The sequence below is a fragment of the Podarcis bocagei genome, assembly GCF_964188305.1.
Source record: "Podarcis bocagei genome assembly, chromosome: 10".
Classification (NCBI taxonomy): domain Eukaryota; kingdom Metazoa; phylum Chordata; class Lepidosauria; order Squamata; family Lacertidae; genus Podarcis; species Podarcis bocagei.
The window spans coordinates 11,908,657-11,923,520 of record NC_138135.1 but is presented as its reverse complement, the minus strand read 5'-3'; the positions used below and the strand labels follow the sequence as shown (position 1 = coordinate 11,923,520).

At 41.8% G+C, this 14,864-nt stretch overlaps 1 protein-coding gene and 1 long non-coding RNA gene across 3 annotated transcripts in view; one reads left to right on the top strand and one right to left on the bottom strand.

Moving 5' to 3' along the window:
- Nucleotides 1–14,864, bottom strand: part of TAF3 (TATA-box binding protein associated factor 3) — a 142,351-nt gene that overhangs the window by 117,044 nt on the left and 10,443 nt on the right. The gene's annotated exons all lie outside the window — the stretch shown is intronic.
- Nucleotides 1,431–14,861, top strand: LOC308595870. The gene is made up of 3 exons (XR_014012156.1): nucleotides 1,431–2,395; nucleotides 4,959–5,128; nucleotides 14,004–14,861. It is a non-coding gene; the product is annotated as an uncharacterized lncRNA (long non-coding RNA).

The following is a 14,864-nucleotide window of genomic DNA, read 5'->3' as shown; positions in this document are numbered from 1 at the left end:
TATAATGCGAGTGAATGAAAATTGTACTTTTCATTTGAACAACCAATAGTGCAAAGGTTTAAAAACACACAGTGTAAAATAATTTCCTCACACACAGGTGCTCAAAACATAAAACAAACCCCCTCAAATGGGTTGCACTGTTTTTCAGACACAGCTTCAGCTGTTCTGTGGAATCGGTTCTTGAATTTTATTTATCAAATTGATACTCTTGCCCTTCATGGCAAACAATCTCGGGGCCAAGTCACATTCAAATAACGCAAACGCAAAACACAGAACAAAACCAGTCAATAAAAGCATGCCTATCTTAAATATTTTTGTAGCGTATATCTTTTGTGTGTGGTATCTTTGCAAGCTGCTTAGAGACGATCGCAGTTCAGTGGTATATACATTATTTAAATAAGTAATCGGCTTCCTATACCACTTATCAGGTGGCACAACATCTCTCACTCCCACCAAAAGCCTGGAGGAGTAGAAGGGTTTTCAGCTGAACCAGATACACCTCGGGGGGGGGGGGAGCGTGTTCCACAGTCAGTGCCACCACTAGTAAGTCCTCTTCTGACCCAAAACACCTTGAGATTTGCTTGGTGATGGAATAAGAAGAGAGGCCTCCTTCGCTGGTCTTAAAGCCCAGGCGGATCAATGCTGGAAGAGGTGCTCCATCAGAAAACTGGGTCCAAACTCAGAGATTTCTACGTAAGCTCTAAAACCTTGAGTATGGTTCAGTGGGTATATAGTCAGTTGGCTCAGACTATTCTGAATCACTGGTGTTTTTTTTAAAGGTTCTGAGCACCAGTCACTCTGGCCTCTGCATTTTCCACCAGCTGGGTAGCCTCCAAACCATCTTCAAGGGCAGCCCCACGTAGAGTGCATTTCAGTAATCTAGCCTGGAGGTTATCAGAGCATGGAGGCTTGAGCTAGAAATGCTCCCAAGCTATGGATCTGTTCCTTTGTGTGTGCATATATGCATGCGCAACTGTGCACAGAACAGGACTCTAACCCAGTTCCCAGACATGCGAGTCACCAACCCACAGAGGCTCCATCTTGTTGGGATGGGTATAAGCTTGAATTTATCCAGCTCAATGCTGCAGCCAAGCCACATCTGTGTGGCCTCGTCTGATTTAGATGACAGGGACAAGCAGAGATGAGTGTCAACTGCATGCTAACTCCTTGCTGTAAGATGCCCTGAGAACTTGGGAATATTGCTAACAAAGAAGATCCCACTTGCATTCTTCACCCTTATATGCTGTTTTGCATCCGAAGAAGCTTGAATGTGCTTTCTGGATGGTCTCCCATCCAAGAGGCACAGGCCTGTGTTGCTTTTCATTTCCTGGACCCAGTCTTTAAAAATAACAACACTCATTCCCCTCCAGCCCTTAAGATGAAAATGCATCTATGTCTTCATGATTTCCCACAGCTGGCATAGAGAAGAAGAAGAAGAAGAAGAAGAAGAGTTTGGATTTGATATCCCGCCTTTCACTTCCTTTAAGGAGTCTCAAAGTGGCTCACAATCTCCTTTCCCTTCCTCCCCCACAACAAACACTCTGTGAGGTGAGTGGGGCTGAGAGACTTCAAAGAAGTGTGACTGGCCCAAGGTCACCCAGCAGCTGCATGTGGAGGAGCGGAGACGCGAACCCGGTTCCCCAGATTACGAGACTACCGCTCTTAACCACTACACCACACTGGCCCATGGCATCCCTTTCCACATTGTCAGGCAACCTGCAAGGCTGTCTTTCCAACACAGACTCCAGTTATGGTGGTCCACGTGCAAACTCCTGCTGCCCACCACATGCCAATGGCTCCTCTCCGGCCACAACACTTCTTTGCAACAACAGAAATCTACACCGCAGCAATTGATTTGCACAGCAGGACAATTTGGGAGACGCCGACGACGATGTTTTTCATCTCTCCATCCTGTGAGCTGGCCCAAAAGCTCTAGAAAAACGGACTTTAGAGAATCTGAAAGTATCTGTCCACCTAGCCTATAGTAAACTACAGGCGCCACCTCAGAATAATTGTGTGTTTCACAGGCATCGGTGCCAACTTGCATGTTGTGAAATGCTTAAATAGCACATGCTCTTACGCAAGCTCCCAAACACGGGTGTTCTTCCTCCTTCGCTGCTCCCAAAGCCACACCAGTCCCAATTGAGGAAAGCACCACAGAACAAACTTTGATTACTTTGCATTAGCCGGAACAAGCGCAGCAGAGATTATTGTTCCAACAAATGAATACGCACGTATCCGTATGCAAACATTTAGAGAAAAGAGGTCGCTTTGAATGTCACAATAGCCAAGAAAAGTAGCCTTGCATTTGCTTTGCTGCCATTCTACGGGTAGGAAAATTCTAACTCGAACCCTTCTGAGAGGACCTAGCCAATAATGTGTTTCAACTGAAGAGGTATGTAGCAACCTGAACTAAGAAATTTGGAAATACTGTACAGTTCTTTTACAACCAGTGTTACATGTTTGTGGCAGAGAAGAAAAGATCAGCCACAGTCCATAGGATATTCCAAAATAATTTGAATCACATCAAAATATTCTGCCCAAGTTCAATGTTTGCTAGATAAAATGCCTAATTATTGTTCAATAATATTGAAAATGTGCTACTGGAATATAAATGACACGTGGAATCATACAGAGATGACAGATATTATACAGAGACGTACACAGCATGTGAGCTTGATATTAATATGTCTAGAGAAATGCCACCAATGTTTCTAGCAATTCAGCACCAGCGATCAGACCTGAATGAAGACATTTTTATCGGGACATATTGAAATATTGTTGAACTGTATAGAAAACAACAACTACAAAGACAATGTAACAACAGTGTCAGTTTATTTCCCGCCCTTCACCAGCAGGTCCCAGGTTGGGTTACAACCATTTAAAATTCCACATTGAAAACAGTTTAAAACAAATTAACAACCACAGGAATAGGGTGGGTCCCAAAAACACATATCTCAGGTGTCAAAGGCCAGGTAAAGAGGTCCATACATTGTTTGGAGCAAGGGACACCAACTCCATCAGCCAGAGCCAGTATAGCCAATTGTTAAGAGCTGTAATCCAACAGGCACCATGTTGGCTACTGGAGGTTTAGAGTAACTGAATTCACACTGAGCCTTCTAGTCTGGCAGACCCTGCCCTACTGAACTCCTAGCCGGCAGGGGCTAGGAAGGTACCATCCTTCCCTCCCTCCATTCAGATGTCTCCTGAATACTTTCTTGTTTGGACAGGCCTTTGCAACATGCATCTTCTTTGTAACCCAATCAGTCTTTATTGACGTTTTAAAATTAAGTTCTTACAGATACCTTTGCCAACTTTGTTTTTAATATGTTGTGTTGTTTTTAAATTCATGATTATAAATTCGCGAATAAATAAATAACCGTATTCATTTGCTATCGGTTATATTTGCTTCTTTACTCTCGAATGTGCAGGCACAAGAGGGTGCAAAACTGCAGACCAGTCCCGTGCATTCATCTTCTAAACCTTCCTCTCTGAAGGAAATCTTGCTGTGCAATTAACTGCACCAACAGATAGGCCCATGGCCTATCAGCACGGAGTTCCATCCTACATCCTATGTGTAATGTAGAATTAGAACGTTACAGGATTCTCATCAGTAAGTGTCTATTACAGCCTAAAGCCCCAAACCTTCTTACTTCTGCCACATGGATTGAAAACTCTCTCTTGGCCTCATTTTCGCTCACATAGGTTGATTTATTTGGAATTTTCGCATTTGCTTTTCAACAGGAGTGGCCTGCCCTAGCGGGACACAGCCACAGTAACAGCCTCCTAGTAGCAGTACCACTGGTTGCAGGTTTGATCCCTGTATGGGACACGCTGCATATTCCTGATTTGCAGGGGGTTGGACTAGATGATCCTCAGGATCCCTTCCAATTCTACAATGCCATGGTTCTGCTTTTCAACTACGTCCTTAAAGCTTTTCACATAAAAATGTCCTCCCACCACCAGAGGTTAGGTGGTGAGGTAGTAGACAGAAGTACAGTAACCTCTGAACCAAGGTGTCTTATTCAGGGTCTGCAGATTTCCTTCACATCCAGAAAAAAGGGGTGATCAGCCTCACATTCTGTAACTCTAATGAAAAGCGAAATAAAGAAAGTTTCTGCCTTTCCTAACAGTTCTCTACAGAGGAAAAATGTAAATATGTCCTAAAGGTCAGCAAACATGAGTTATTTCAGGTGAGGAGGAAAGTCTCCCTTTAGTTATCAATTACATATTTTATTATGTGCTTCCCCCCAAAAAAACACCACACCAAACAAATACACTAGAGATCACTGTGCATTGCACAATTATTTAGAAGGGCAAAATCAATGGCATGATCAAGTTGAGTCTGGGTCTGGTGCCTGGTCAGTGAGGAATTACTTAAGCAATGTTGATGAAACACTTTGAACACCCTAAGGAACTATATCAATCTTATAATTAAGTACTGATCATTGTTTCAGCCTGTTTTTTATTTTAGAATTTTGTGAGGGGTTTTTTTTGGGGGGGGGGTAAGACACCTTGACGATTTTTTCTAGTAAATGGAAAGGCAGTATGTACATTTCTTAAGGAATAGTAACTATGGTGTTATTACTAAAACCCAGCAGGTTTTCTTTCACCAAATGTCATTCGATTTTGTTGTTTTGCTGTTTAAGAAGATTTGGTCAGGTCCACAAAACCCAAAACCATATATAAAATTGTTTCCTCTCTGCAGCGCTTCCAATTCTTGAAACACTGGCTTCTGCATTAACAACACATATAAATTTGCTATGCATGCAAATTCCGTCATTTGGCGGATACTGCTTTCTTTAAAAAAAAAAAAAAATCCAGAAAAAGTTGCACCTTTGGTGCCGCTGTGGCTTTAAAGGCACATGGCACAGAAATAAAAGCCTCTTTAATGGATGCTTTTAAGTTTTCCCATACAAAATCAAGCATTGCTTTGTTTCGTATTTAATTTGCAATAGGATACCCAGCAGCTTAGCTAAAAGAGCTTTCCTGGCCAGGGACTCAGCATCGCCTGCTGAGATGGGCTCCACGCAGAGGCAAAGCGCTATCGGAGGCCAGCTCCGCCAAACAGCACCACGTTCTCTTTTAAAGTTAATCTGAACATGCCGGACTTGAGGGGAAATGAAAGGTGAGTTTCTCTCCCTTCCTATGGCACGGAGACTTCCTGAGCAAAGCTGACTGGGCAAAACCTGCCATTTCCTCCTTGGTATTCCCAACTGCGTCTGTCAGACAGAGTTAGAGTGGCACACATGGGGGGGGGGGGCGACCAAAAGCTAACACAGGAAAAAGTACTTTACACAATATAAGGACTCTTGTAAACTCTTATTATCCGAAAATGAGCCCCCACTCCCGCCAATATTTAAAATCACAAAGCCAGCCTGATACTGACAACAAGCCAAAAGAAAACACGCACACATATATCTAGGAGACACCAGAACATTAACAAAATACCACATATTTACCGTATTTTTTGCACCATAACACTTTTTTTCCTCCTAGAAAGTAAGGGGAAATGTCTGTGCGTGTTATGGAGGAAATGCCTACGGGTGGCATGCCTACGGATTTTCCTCCTCTAAAAACTACGTGCGTGTTATGGTCGGGTGCGTGTTATAGAGCGAAAAATACGGTATTCCAATACTGGGGAGGAGAGTGGGATGCACAAAAAGCTGGCAGGGGAGTTTTCCAGTCCACTCACTGGAAGCCAAGGAGTATAGCAAAAGTTGCCATGCAACAGTTGGGTTCAAATTCCTGCTTAGCCTGGAGTCTCATTGGGTGGTCTTGGCAAACTCAACTCTCTTGCAGCTTAACATGAGATAAGGAAATGATGTAACCTGCCCCGATCCAGTGGGGTAGGGTGGGGAAGCAATCCAACACCCTCAATTCTCAACCACACTTCCTCGGATGCAAGCATCATTAATTTTCAGTAAGAACCTGCTTTCAAATATACATGCCTTGTATCCCAAGCTAAAAAGGAGAAAGAAAACCTAACCAAGTCAGCCCTCAGAATGGTGTTCTTCTGGCACATCCAAAATGACCAATTGCATTAGCTAAGCACCTTCCATAGTGACCCTTTCCCTTCTTCCCAGCACAGACACTCATGACCACAATGTTCCTCACAACCATAACTGAACACTGTGGGTTTTCAGAAATATCTTTTATTGATTTTTCAACCAATTTACCCACTTCCCACCCTGCAGATACAGGTTCCTTGGGGGAAAGAACTGTTCCACTCTGGGTGGCTTCCAACACATATACAGTGGTACCTCTGGTTGCGGATGGGATCCGTTCTGGAGGTCTGGTCGGATCCCGAGGTTTCCGCAACCCGAGGACTGCTTCTGCGCATGTGCGCATGGCAAAACCCAGTAAAATACTTCCGGGTTTGCCACGTGTGCACCCCGAAGTTCATGTAACCGGAGGGTTATGTAAACAGAGGTAAGACTGTAAAAGCCTAATAAAACAAACATTAAAAACTTCCCTATACAGGGTTGCTTTCAGCTGTCTTCTAAAAGTCGCACAGTTATTTTTCTGTTTGGTATCTGATGGGATGGCGTTTCACAGGGTGGGTGCCAAAACCGAGAAGACCTTCTGCCATGTCACTATAAAGTTACCATCTCCTCCTTTTCCGTCTAATGCGTTGTGACTTCCTTAGTTAATTTATAACTAAACCCCGTTATTGGTATTGGATTATGTTCATATTCCAGTGGGATTATTGCTGGCAGTATACCCCAGCAGCAAAATCAACTGTCTACTCCACAACATGCTCATGCATTTTGCCCTCAACGTCCAAATCAGAGGTGTGATGTGTCCATCCACTTAAGGTGCGATATTCCCATAGATGCCACATTTCTGTTGAAGATGCTCAAACACATCCTTGCTGGCTCAAGTAACACCAAGAAATGAGGGGGGAGACAATTTATGGAACACTTCATGATTTCAATAAAGCAGAAGGCTTTATATCCACATATATGAGCCCTAAAAAAACAGCACCTAGCATTTCAATGTAGTAACTACATTATCAGTGGTGATGGCAGTGGTGGTTAATAAATTACATTTTTATCCCCATATTCTACATGTAAACCCCATGTACAACTCACATATGCCACAAGTAGAAAACAGGGCAGTAATCTGGATGTTATTTCATTCATGCAATTCAATGTGGGTTTTGCAGAATTTGGGGTTTTCTGTTCCTGTTCTTTTAGCAGAAGATGGTGGCAGGCTTGGAACACCTTAAGGCTTTTGGGAAGAGACACGTGCAGAAACACAAAACATGCAAACTGGGACTGGCAAGGAAAATAAGGCAGAAATGAACGGGAACTGAAAAAACTACTGATGTATGATTTTCCTTTCAAAATCAGTTGCACACTGCATTTTCTGTTGTTCTTTTTTAATTGCTCATGCTTAGTTTTTATTTGTGATACCCAGCAAACACCCATTTATTTAAAAATATATAAATAAGATTTTTTTTTAAAAAAAAATGTTGTGTGAAACCAAAGAAGGGAAATATGCCTCCACCATACAATGGGCACAATCTGCCTGGAACTTATCAACAGACGTTATTAAATGAATAGGAACTCCTCAAGAGCTCTATACACAGAACAAGGGAGTTCCCTGTGGACTGTGCTTATTAGACTAATTTGAAACAGATGGATTCTGGGGGAGAAAGGTTCCTGATGCTCCAAATGTAATGAGATCCTCAAGTTGTACACAGTACAGGAAGCAAAGTGACCACCAAATAAAGCAAAACATTAACAAGAAATGCAGTGGGAGAGAACAAAATGGAATGACGGCTCAATTATGGGATTTTAAAAAAAATATCCTTGAAATAATCATGCTATGAAACTAAAATCATTAACCCCCCCCAAGAATCAAATTTATTTGCTAAAAACCAGTGGTCATTACAAAAATGGAAATATACGCAAGTTGTAAGGAATGTACATTTTTACACTGGGCTCCATTTTGTGCTATACATTTTTGTCTGATCTATTGGGCTGATAGAGTAAACAAAGAATCTTTGTACATAAATGTATTTATTCCTATCAACCAATAAGTAACAGATTATCTCACTACTGTTCCAAAAAGCAACTGGCCCAGTAATCTCTTTCAAAGTCGTTTCCCAAGGGGAATTATATAGGCAGCAATACAATATATAATGGGAAATTATCTTCTACTTCTCTCTGGCCACAAATGTAAAGATGACAATAAGCACACACAGACCTTAAATATATGCTGTGAGCACAGCATGACGCATCAAAGCAATAAATGCTCTCATCGCATAATGTGGAAAAAAGTTGTATGGAAGACCACAATCAGATTTAACAGAAAAATAAAATGGTAAGAATTGCCTAGTCTAAAACAACGTAATTATACGTTGTGAACCGCCCTGAGACCTACAAATGATGGGCAGAATATAAATTTAAATAACAACAACAATTTCGTACATATCTATTGGAAATTTGCTCCATGCAACGTTTTTTAGGCAACCTCATATAGAGCATATGCTTTAATTTAACCATTATGGAAGCAAAACTGTACAAATTGTGGGCAATAGCAAAGGAAACCCAACCTCGAATTTCATCATGAGAACAGGAGCGTCATGTGGGAGGTTTAAGAGCAAAAAGAAATTTGGGGAGTTTCCAGTTTGATGACATTTGCCCACCCCACACTTCTGTAACATGTGCCACTTGTCTAAGATCTTGTCTAAATGACCTCCTTGAAAGTGGGCAAAGTTTAACAGGGTCTTAGTCACTTGTACCGTTAGAAGTCTTGTCGATTCCAGATGCCCTGCCCGCATATGATTCTGCCTAAGCAAAATTCCTACATACTTAATAGGGTACAAGTTAAGGGTTTTAATATTATCCATCCTTTTATCAAATCACATTAAACTTAGTATCAGCACAGCTCAAAGGAAGAAGTTCCTTTTTAGAAAAATGATCCAAGATCTCTACGAAGACGCCTCATAGTTATCACTGTAACGGATACAAGTGCCATGCCAACTTCAGAAACTAGTATGGAAACTTCGTCATCAAAAAATGTGGGAGATAAATGCTGAAGATTAAACAAAAATGGCACAGACATCAATGTCCTACGGTCCTCAGAGCAGGGACTGTATAGGCCAGTTAAACCAAACCCAGCTTTAAGGTCAATATAAGAAGAAAGATTTTTAATTAAATTTAGTGATTCTCTTATCACAACATTTGTACTGAACAACTTAAAGCAAGTGTCTGTCTGACAAATCAAAATCTGAAAACAGATCAAAAATTGCACATATTCAGAGGAGTAGCTGTGTTAGTCTCTTCCAGCAAAAACAGCAGAGAGTCCGTGGCCCCTTAAAGACCCACAGATTATGGCGTGCCACGTGAACCCACATTGTGTCAGATGAGCCAAAAAAACTTATGTCAAAGAAAATTTATTAGTCTTTAAGGTGCTACACAACTTTCTCCCCCCCCCCCCATAAAGCTATAGGCTCTTTCTAGATATATATGGACCAAAACAGAGCACCTATGTATTCTCGGCTTTCCTTTAAAGAATCCATTCTATCCTTCCACTACAGTATTGTTTTCATCAGCATCAATTGCTAATTTCGGCAATATAGGGATTAAATCTTACATATGAAATCCAACAGACTTACGAAGCGATAATTCTTGGGTCTCTCTTGGAATAGATACAAAGCTTGACTCCCATCATAATTGAATCTTACCAGAATTACAAATAAGTAAAAAGCTTTGGAAATACTGGGGCCCACCAATTAATATTTTGTATATAAATTGGGGGGGGGGGTACCATATCCTCATGAGATGCAATTATTAGCAAGATCCTGAAAAAGCTTTCTAACTTTGCCCTCTGTAACTGGAGGCATTAAGGTGTATTCTTAATATCAGGGAAGGTTACTGGCAGACACTTCATTGCCAAGCTATTCCAAGAATTAAATAGAGATTAAAAATGCTCTCCCTACTGTGTGGGTAACATCTGTGTTCAATGGACTATTTGGTTTCCCTCTTTCTATTAGCCCCAAATATACAGAATAATGGGCTTCTTTTTCAGTCAACGTTGTTCTCCTTTATTCTTGACCCCATGACAATGAAACTAAAACAGCATTTTGTATCTCAGCAGTGCAATTTCTCCTTCAATGTAAATAATTCAGGATCTAATTAGCAGGTTTTATGCACCATAGAACAGGTTTTTTTTTCCAGCAGGTGGCTGAACTGAATAACTATTACGCTCTTCCTCTGAAATTGTGTCCTTTTATATAGGTTGAAGCATTAAACTGGCAATTTTCATTTAATTTTTTAAAGAATTTGCATGGAAGTAAATAAAAATTCCAGCCACTGCAGAGACTTAAGCCTAACCTTCAACGCAACACCTAATTTATTCAAAATGATGCTACAGTCGCAACAGGCTGCATCCCTCACTTGTACTTATCCCATAGATTGATTAATAGCCTGAATTTCCCAGTCTTGGGGTAGCTACCTATCTAGGCTCATCATGCACCTTCAGTTGTGTTTTTAAGGCAAACACATCCTTCTAATCAGTATTCTTACAGTATTCTCCTTGTTAACTACATCAAGTAAGATCTCAGGCAAATTTTAACAATATTTTCAAAAGGACCACTTGATTGACACTCTGTAAGGGGGGGGGATACTGAGCAGACTCCCCCCCCCACCCTCACCTGCCCAGTCTCTGCTCACATCCCATATTATTCTCCCTTTGAAATCTGTCTTCCCTACTGGCTCTCCTCTAACGGCATCGTCTGTCTGCTTCTCAAGCTTGGCTGCCTTTCTCATTTTGTCCGTTTCTCCTGTTGCTTCTCCCTGCTAGGTCGATGAATACATGGAAGCTCATTTGTACAAAAAGCAATCAGTGTCTGGCACTTGACAAGTGGAATGGCAGAGGGAACTTAACACAGACTTTTACAGTACTTAACCACCAGGCATGGGTAGTTGACAGGAGAAGCTGTTTCAGGCTGGCCTCCTAGCCAGAAACGCAAGGGAACAGGGAGACAGGAAGGCTGGCTATACAATACAGACTTAAGAGCGTAGCACTGCAAAGCTTCTCTGCCTCCAAAACATGCTGCCTGAAAACCGGCAGCCTATCATGGCTACTAAAATTACGATTCAAAATGAGAAGAGAGAAGGAGAAATGGGCACTCCTCACTGTTTCCAAAGGGTGACACACAATGCAGGTATTCCTGTGTAATGGCGGCTTTGTGTCTCCCAAAAGCAAGTCACATAGGCGGGCAATATCCACAGCCCTTTTGTCCACTTGGCCTATGCTAGGTTTTCATCCAAAAATTTGCGACACATAACAGCAGCTCAGCAAGGTCTCCCGCAGAGACCCAAGACACACAGGTTTCAACCCTACTCTGCCACCAACAGCTGCTGCGTTGTTTTATAAATCTCGGCTTCCCCAATTTTGTGTCTGTTCCACCCACCCTTCCTATGATTCATCATTACTTTGCTTCCCCATATCTGCTACTTCCTGCACCTTTCTTTCCCCAAGTCTGCTTTCACCCATCACATTCAATCCCAAACCCTATTCCTTCTCTGCCCGATTCCCATGGTCACTACCCCGCTCAAACTATTGCCTTCCATTCCACCGGGCTTCTGTCTCATCACAGGTTAGCCAACAACTGAAGAGAGGTAGTTGGGTAACAACCAGCCTTGGGGATTTGTCCCTTTTCTTGAATTAGTCTTGAATTAGTTTTTCCAGCAAAGTGACAGAATTGGTATTTGACACAGTGGCATGTTCTTTGCTTTCATAGGGTACCTCATTCTTGCCTATGATTGAGACAGACACCCTAAAAACACAATGGGTTTTATCCAATGTTAGTCCTACTCAGAGTAGACCCAGATAAACTAAAGATATAACTGAGGCCCATTAATTTCAACAGGTCTACTCTAAATATAACTCAACTGGAGACTACTCAAGGCACTATATATGAAATATGTCCACCCACTGTATTTCCTAATGCACTGTCCTCATAACTACAAGCTTATTAAGTAATACTAAATCCACCGTTTAGCAATGGTCCTCCATTCTTGCCATGGCCTTTCATGCTAAACAAAGCAGCTATCTTTGATCTAATCAGGATTATACAAAACAGAATCTCTGTCTCAACAGAGAAAAGGGAAGATCTGTTCCTCCCTAGATATGGAGGCGATCATATCTATTTACATCGAATGGCAAGCAAAATAAACTAATTCTATATCCAGAAGACAGCAATTTGTTTAAGCTTGAATGTGGTATTTCAGCTCACAAAGACCAGCACACGCAGCAGACAAGAGCGCTAACCCGATTCATTTATAAGGTAGGAGAGCAACACCTGCTGGTCATGGGTTATAGTAAATACACAAAAGTCTCCACCACAGAAAAACTATCCAAGCAATAGGCACTAAAAACAAAAACTTCACTTCTCAATAGCTACACACATACAAAATATTTGAGAGAGATAATAATGTGAGAAGAAACTGTCAAGTTTCACCCATGGTAAATGTACGAACAAATAAATTCTCAAGGGCCACTCACACAACCTTGCAGCCGACGCTGGCTCAAGAATGTAGCAAATGAGGCTGTAGCCTATACTGGAACTCCACTGGTGCAGGCCCCTCCCATATTGTCAAAACCAGCTTCAGGGTTTGGGGGACACACCCACCCCGAGATTTTGTGGTGCACGGAAGGAGAGGAAACGTTAAGTCTCATTGGGCCCAGTGGAGCCACATGTGCAGAACACTGACTGCAACCCACAGTCAGCTCTATTTGGCAGAAAGCGCTTCAGATTCTGAATTATGTACCTAGAAATGGAAACCTGCAAAAACTCACAGGTGTGTCGTGTTGTTGACAACACTTCTCTGTGTGTCGGTTCCATGCATCCACAACATTGGAGCATGAAATGAATACATAACACAGAAGTATGGTGTGACCATGCTTGGAATACTATGTGCAGTTCTGGTGGCTGCATTGAAAAGTGGGTGTCGCAAGCCTGGAAAAGACGCAGAAAGGAGTGATCACAGAGCTGGAGCAATATGAGGAAGGTTTACAATAATGAGTAGTGGCACGCAGGAGCACATTTTGCTGTTCAGGGTTTTCCAGTTATGGAGGAAAGCCCCCTTTCTGGTCATCTTGTGCCTAAATTCAAAACATGGTGGGACTCAGTGGACAGGTTGTGACAAAGATCATATGGTCCAGGCAGATTCATATGATATAGACCTGCCACATTTTGCTTCAGATGAACTGAATGTAACTGTATGACGAATGTGTGCCTTTAGGATGCAAATTTTACACAGTCCATAGGAACTTTTATTTATTTCTACCTTGGCTTTTCTCATATTGTTAGTACAAAGCAGGTGTCAAAAACACTAAAATATACAGTGGTACCTCGGGTTACATACGCTTCAGGTTACATACGCTTCAGGTTACACACTCCGCTAACCCATAAATAGTGCTTCAGGTTAAGAACTTTGCTTCAGGATAAGAACAGAAACCGGGCTCTGGCGGTGCGGCAACAGCAGGAGGCCCCATTAACTAAAGTGGTGCTTCAGGTTAAGAACAGTTTCAGGTTAAGAACGGACCTCCGGAACGAATTAAGTACTTCACCCAAGGTACCACTGTAATATAAATAACTGAAATTGCTATCCAAGTGATGTCTAATACTATATAACTCACAAAAAATGCAACAATCAATACCATGAAATCTGCACAGGGCACAAGGTTTGGTTCCTATTTGTATTTGTTATTTTAGGAATTGGCCCAATCTGTTCCGAGTTGCTCTATGGTCTGTCCAATTTGGCTCATGCTTGGGATCTGAAGCAGCTTCACTGAAAACAAATTTCACTTTAATAGGAAATCAAAGCAGACAGAAGTGGATGAAATTTGCAGGCATAGCAGCCCCTCAAAAGTGTCTTAAACCTGCCAAATTATAAAAAATATGTAGAGATTTGATTTGGGACGGGACACCTTGATTTTTGTAGAAAAGGGAAACATTTCCAACTTTTTATTTTATGTTCCAGAGAACTATATGAAATATGCAGCCACAGTCGCCCCTTAGGTTTCACGAACCCTACAAAACATTTCAAGAGGAGCAAACATACAACCCTACAATAGGACTCCTATCACTGGAACGAAAACCTTCTCAGATACAAGGACTCTTTGCGCCACTTTATCCTCACTGACATATTACTGTCCATCTGTGTAAGTGGGTTCTGAGGCACAGTTCACTCAGCGTTCCAAACTCATCAGCTGAAGTTAGTAGCTCACAATAATTTTCACCAGCCTACCTACTTGCCATGTCTTTTGAAGCAATTCATAGCACATTAAATTCCTGAAAAGAGGTGGTGGAGAAGAGAACCTACTTTTTCCACGGTACAAAACCTGGTTACTTCCCTGTTATTCTTACTCACCCATAGTGACCAGGTGAATGTCTAAGCGAAAATTTGGCGCATTAATACACATCCCAATATGCTTTGCTCACATGCCAAGTTGTAATCCACCCCATGACCAATCTTAACCCTACAATGTTTTTAATTCAGGTTCTTCACAACTTTTATCTGGGAAAGCAATGCTGGGACATTAGTGAATTGCCCCAAACCTAACAGGGCTGAGCAGTGATTCTAACCCAGCTCCGTTTCCTACAATGGCAGCTCTTTGAGCCATTTGTCAATGAAGCCAGTGGAACTACCATGGTAAACCTGAACAGCAAAATGTGCTGCCTGCCACTACACGTTATTGCAACACTCAATTCTGCTGCTAGATGTAATGTATCCTCACGATGCGAAACAGAAGGTAGCAGACTCCAAGCTTCCTGAAATGCAAGCGAGCAGGCATTACTGCTCAAAAACAAGCAGATAAAAACAAAGCAAAGAAATTGTTAA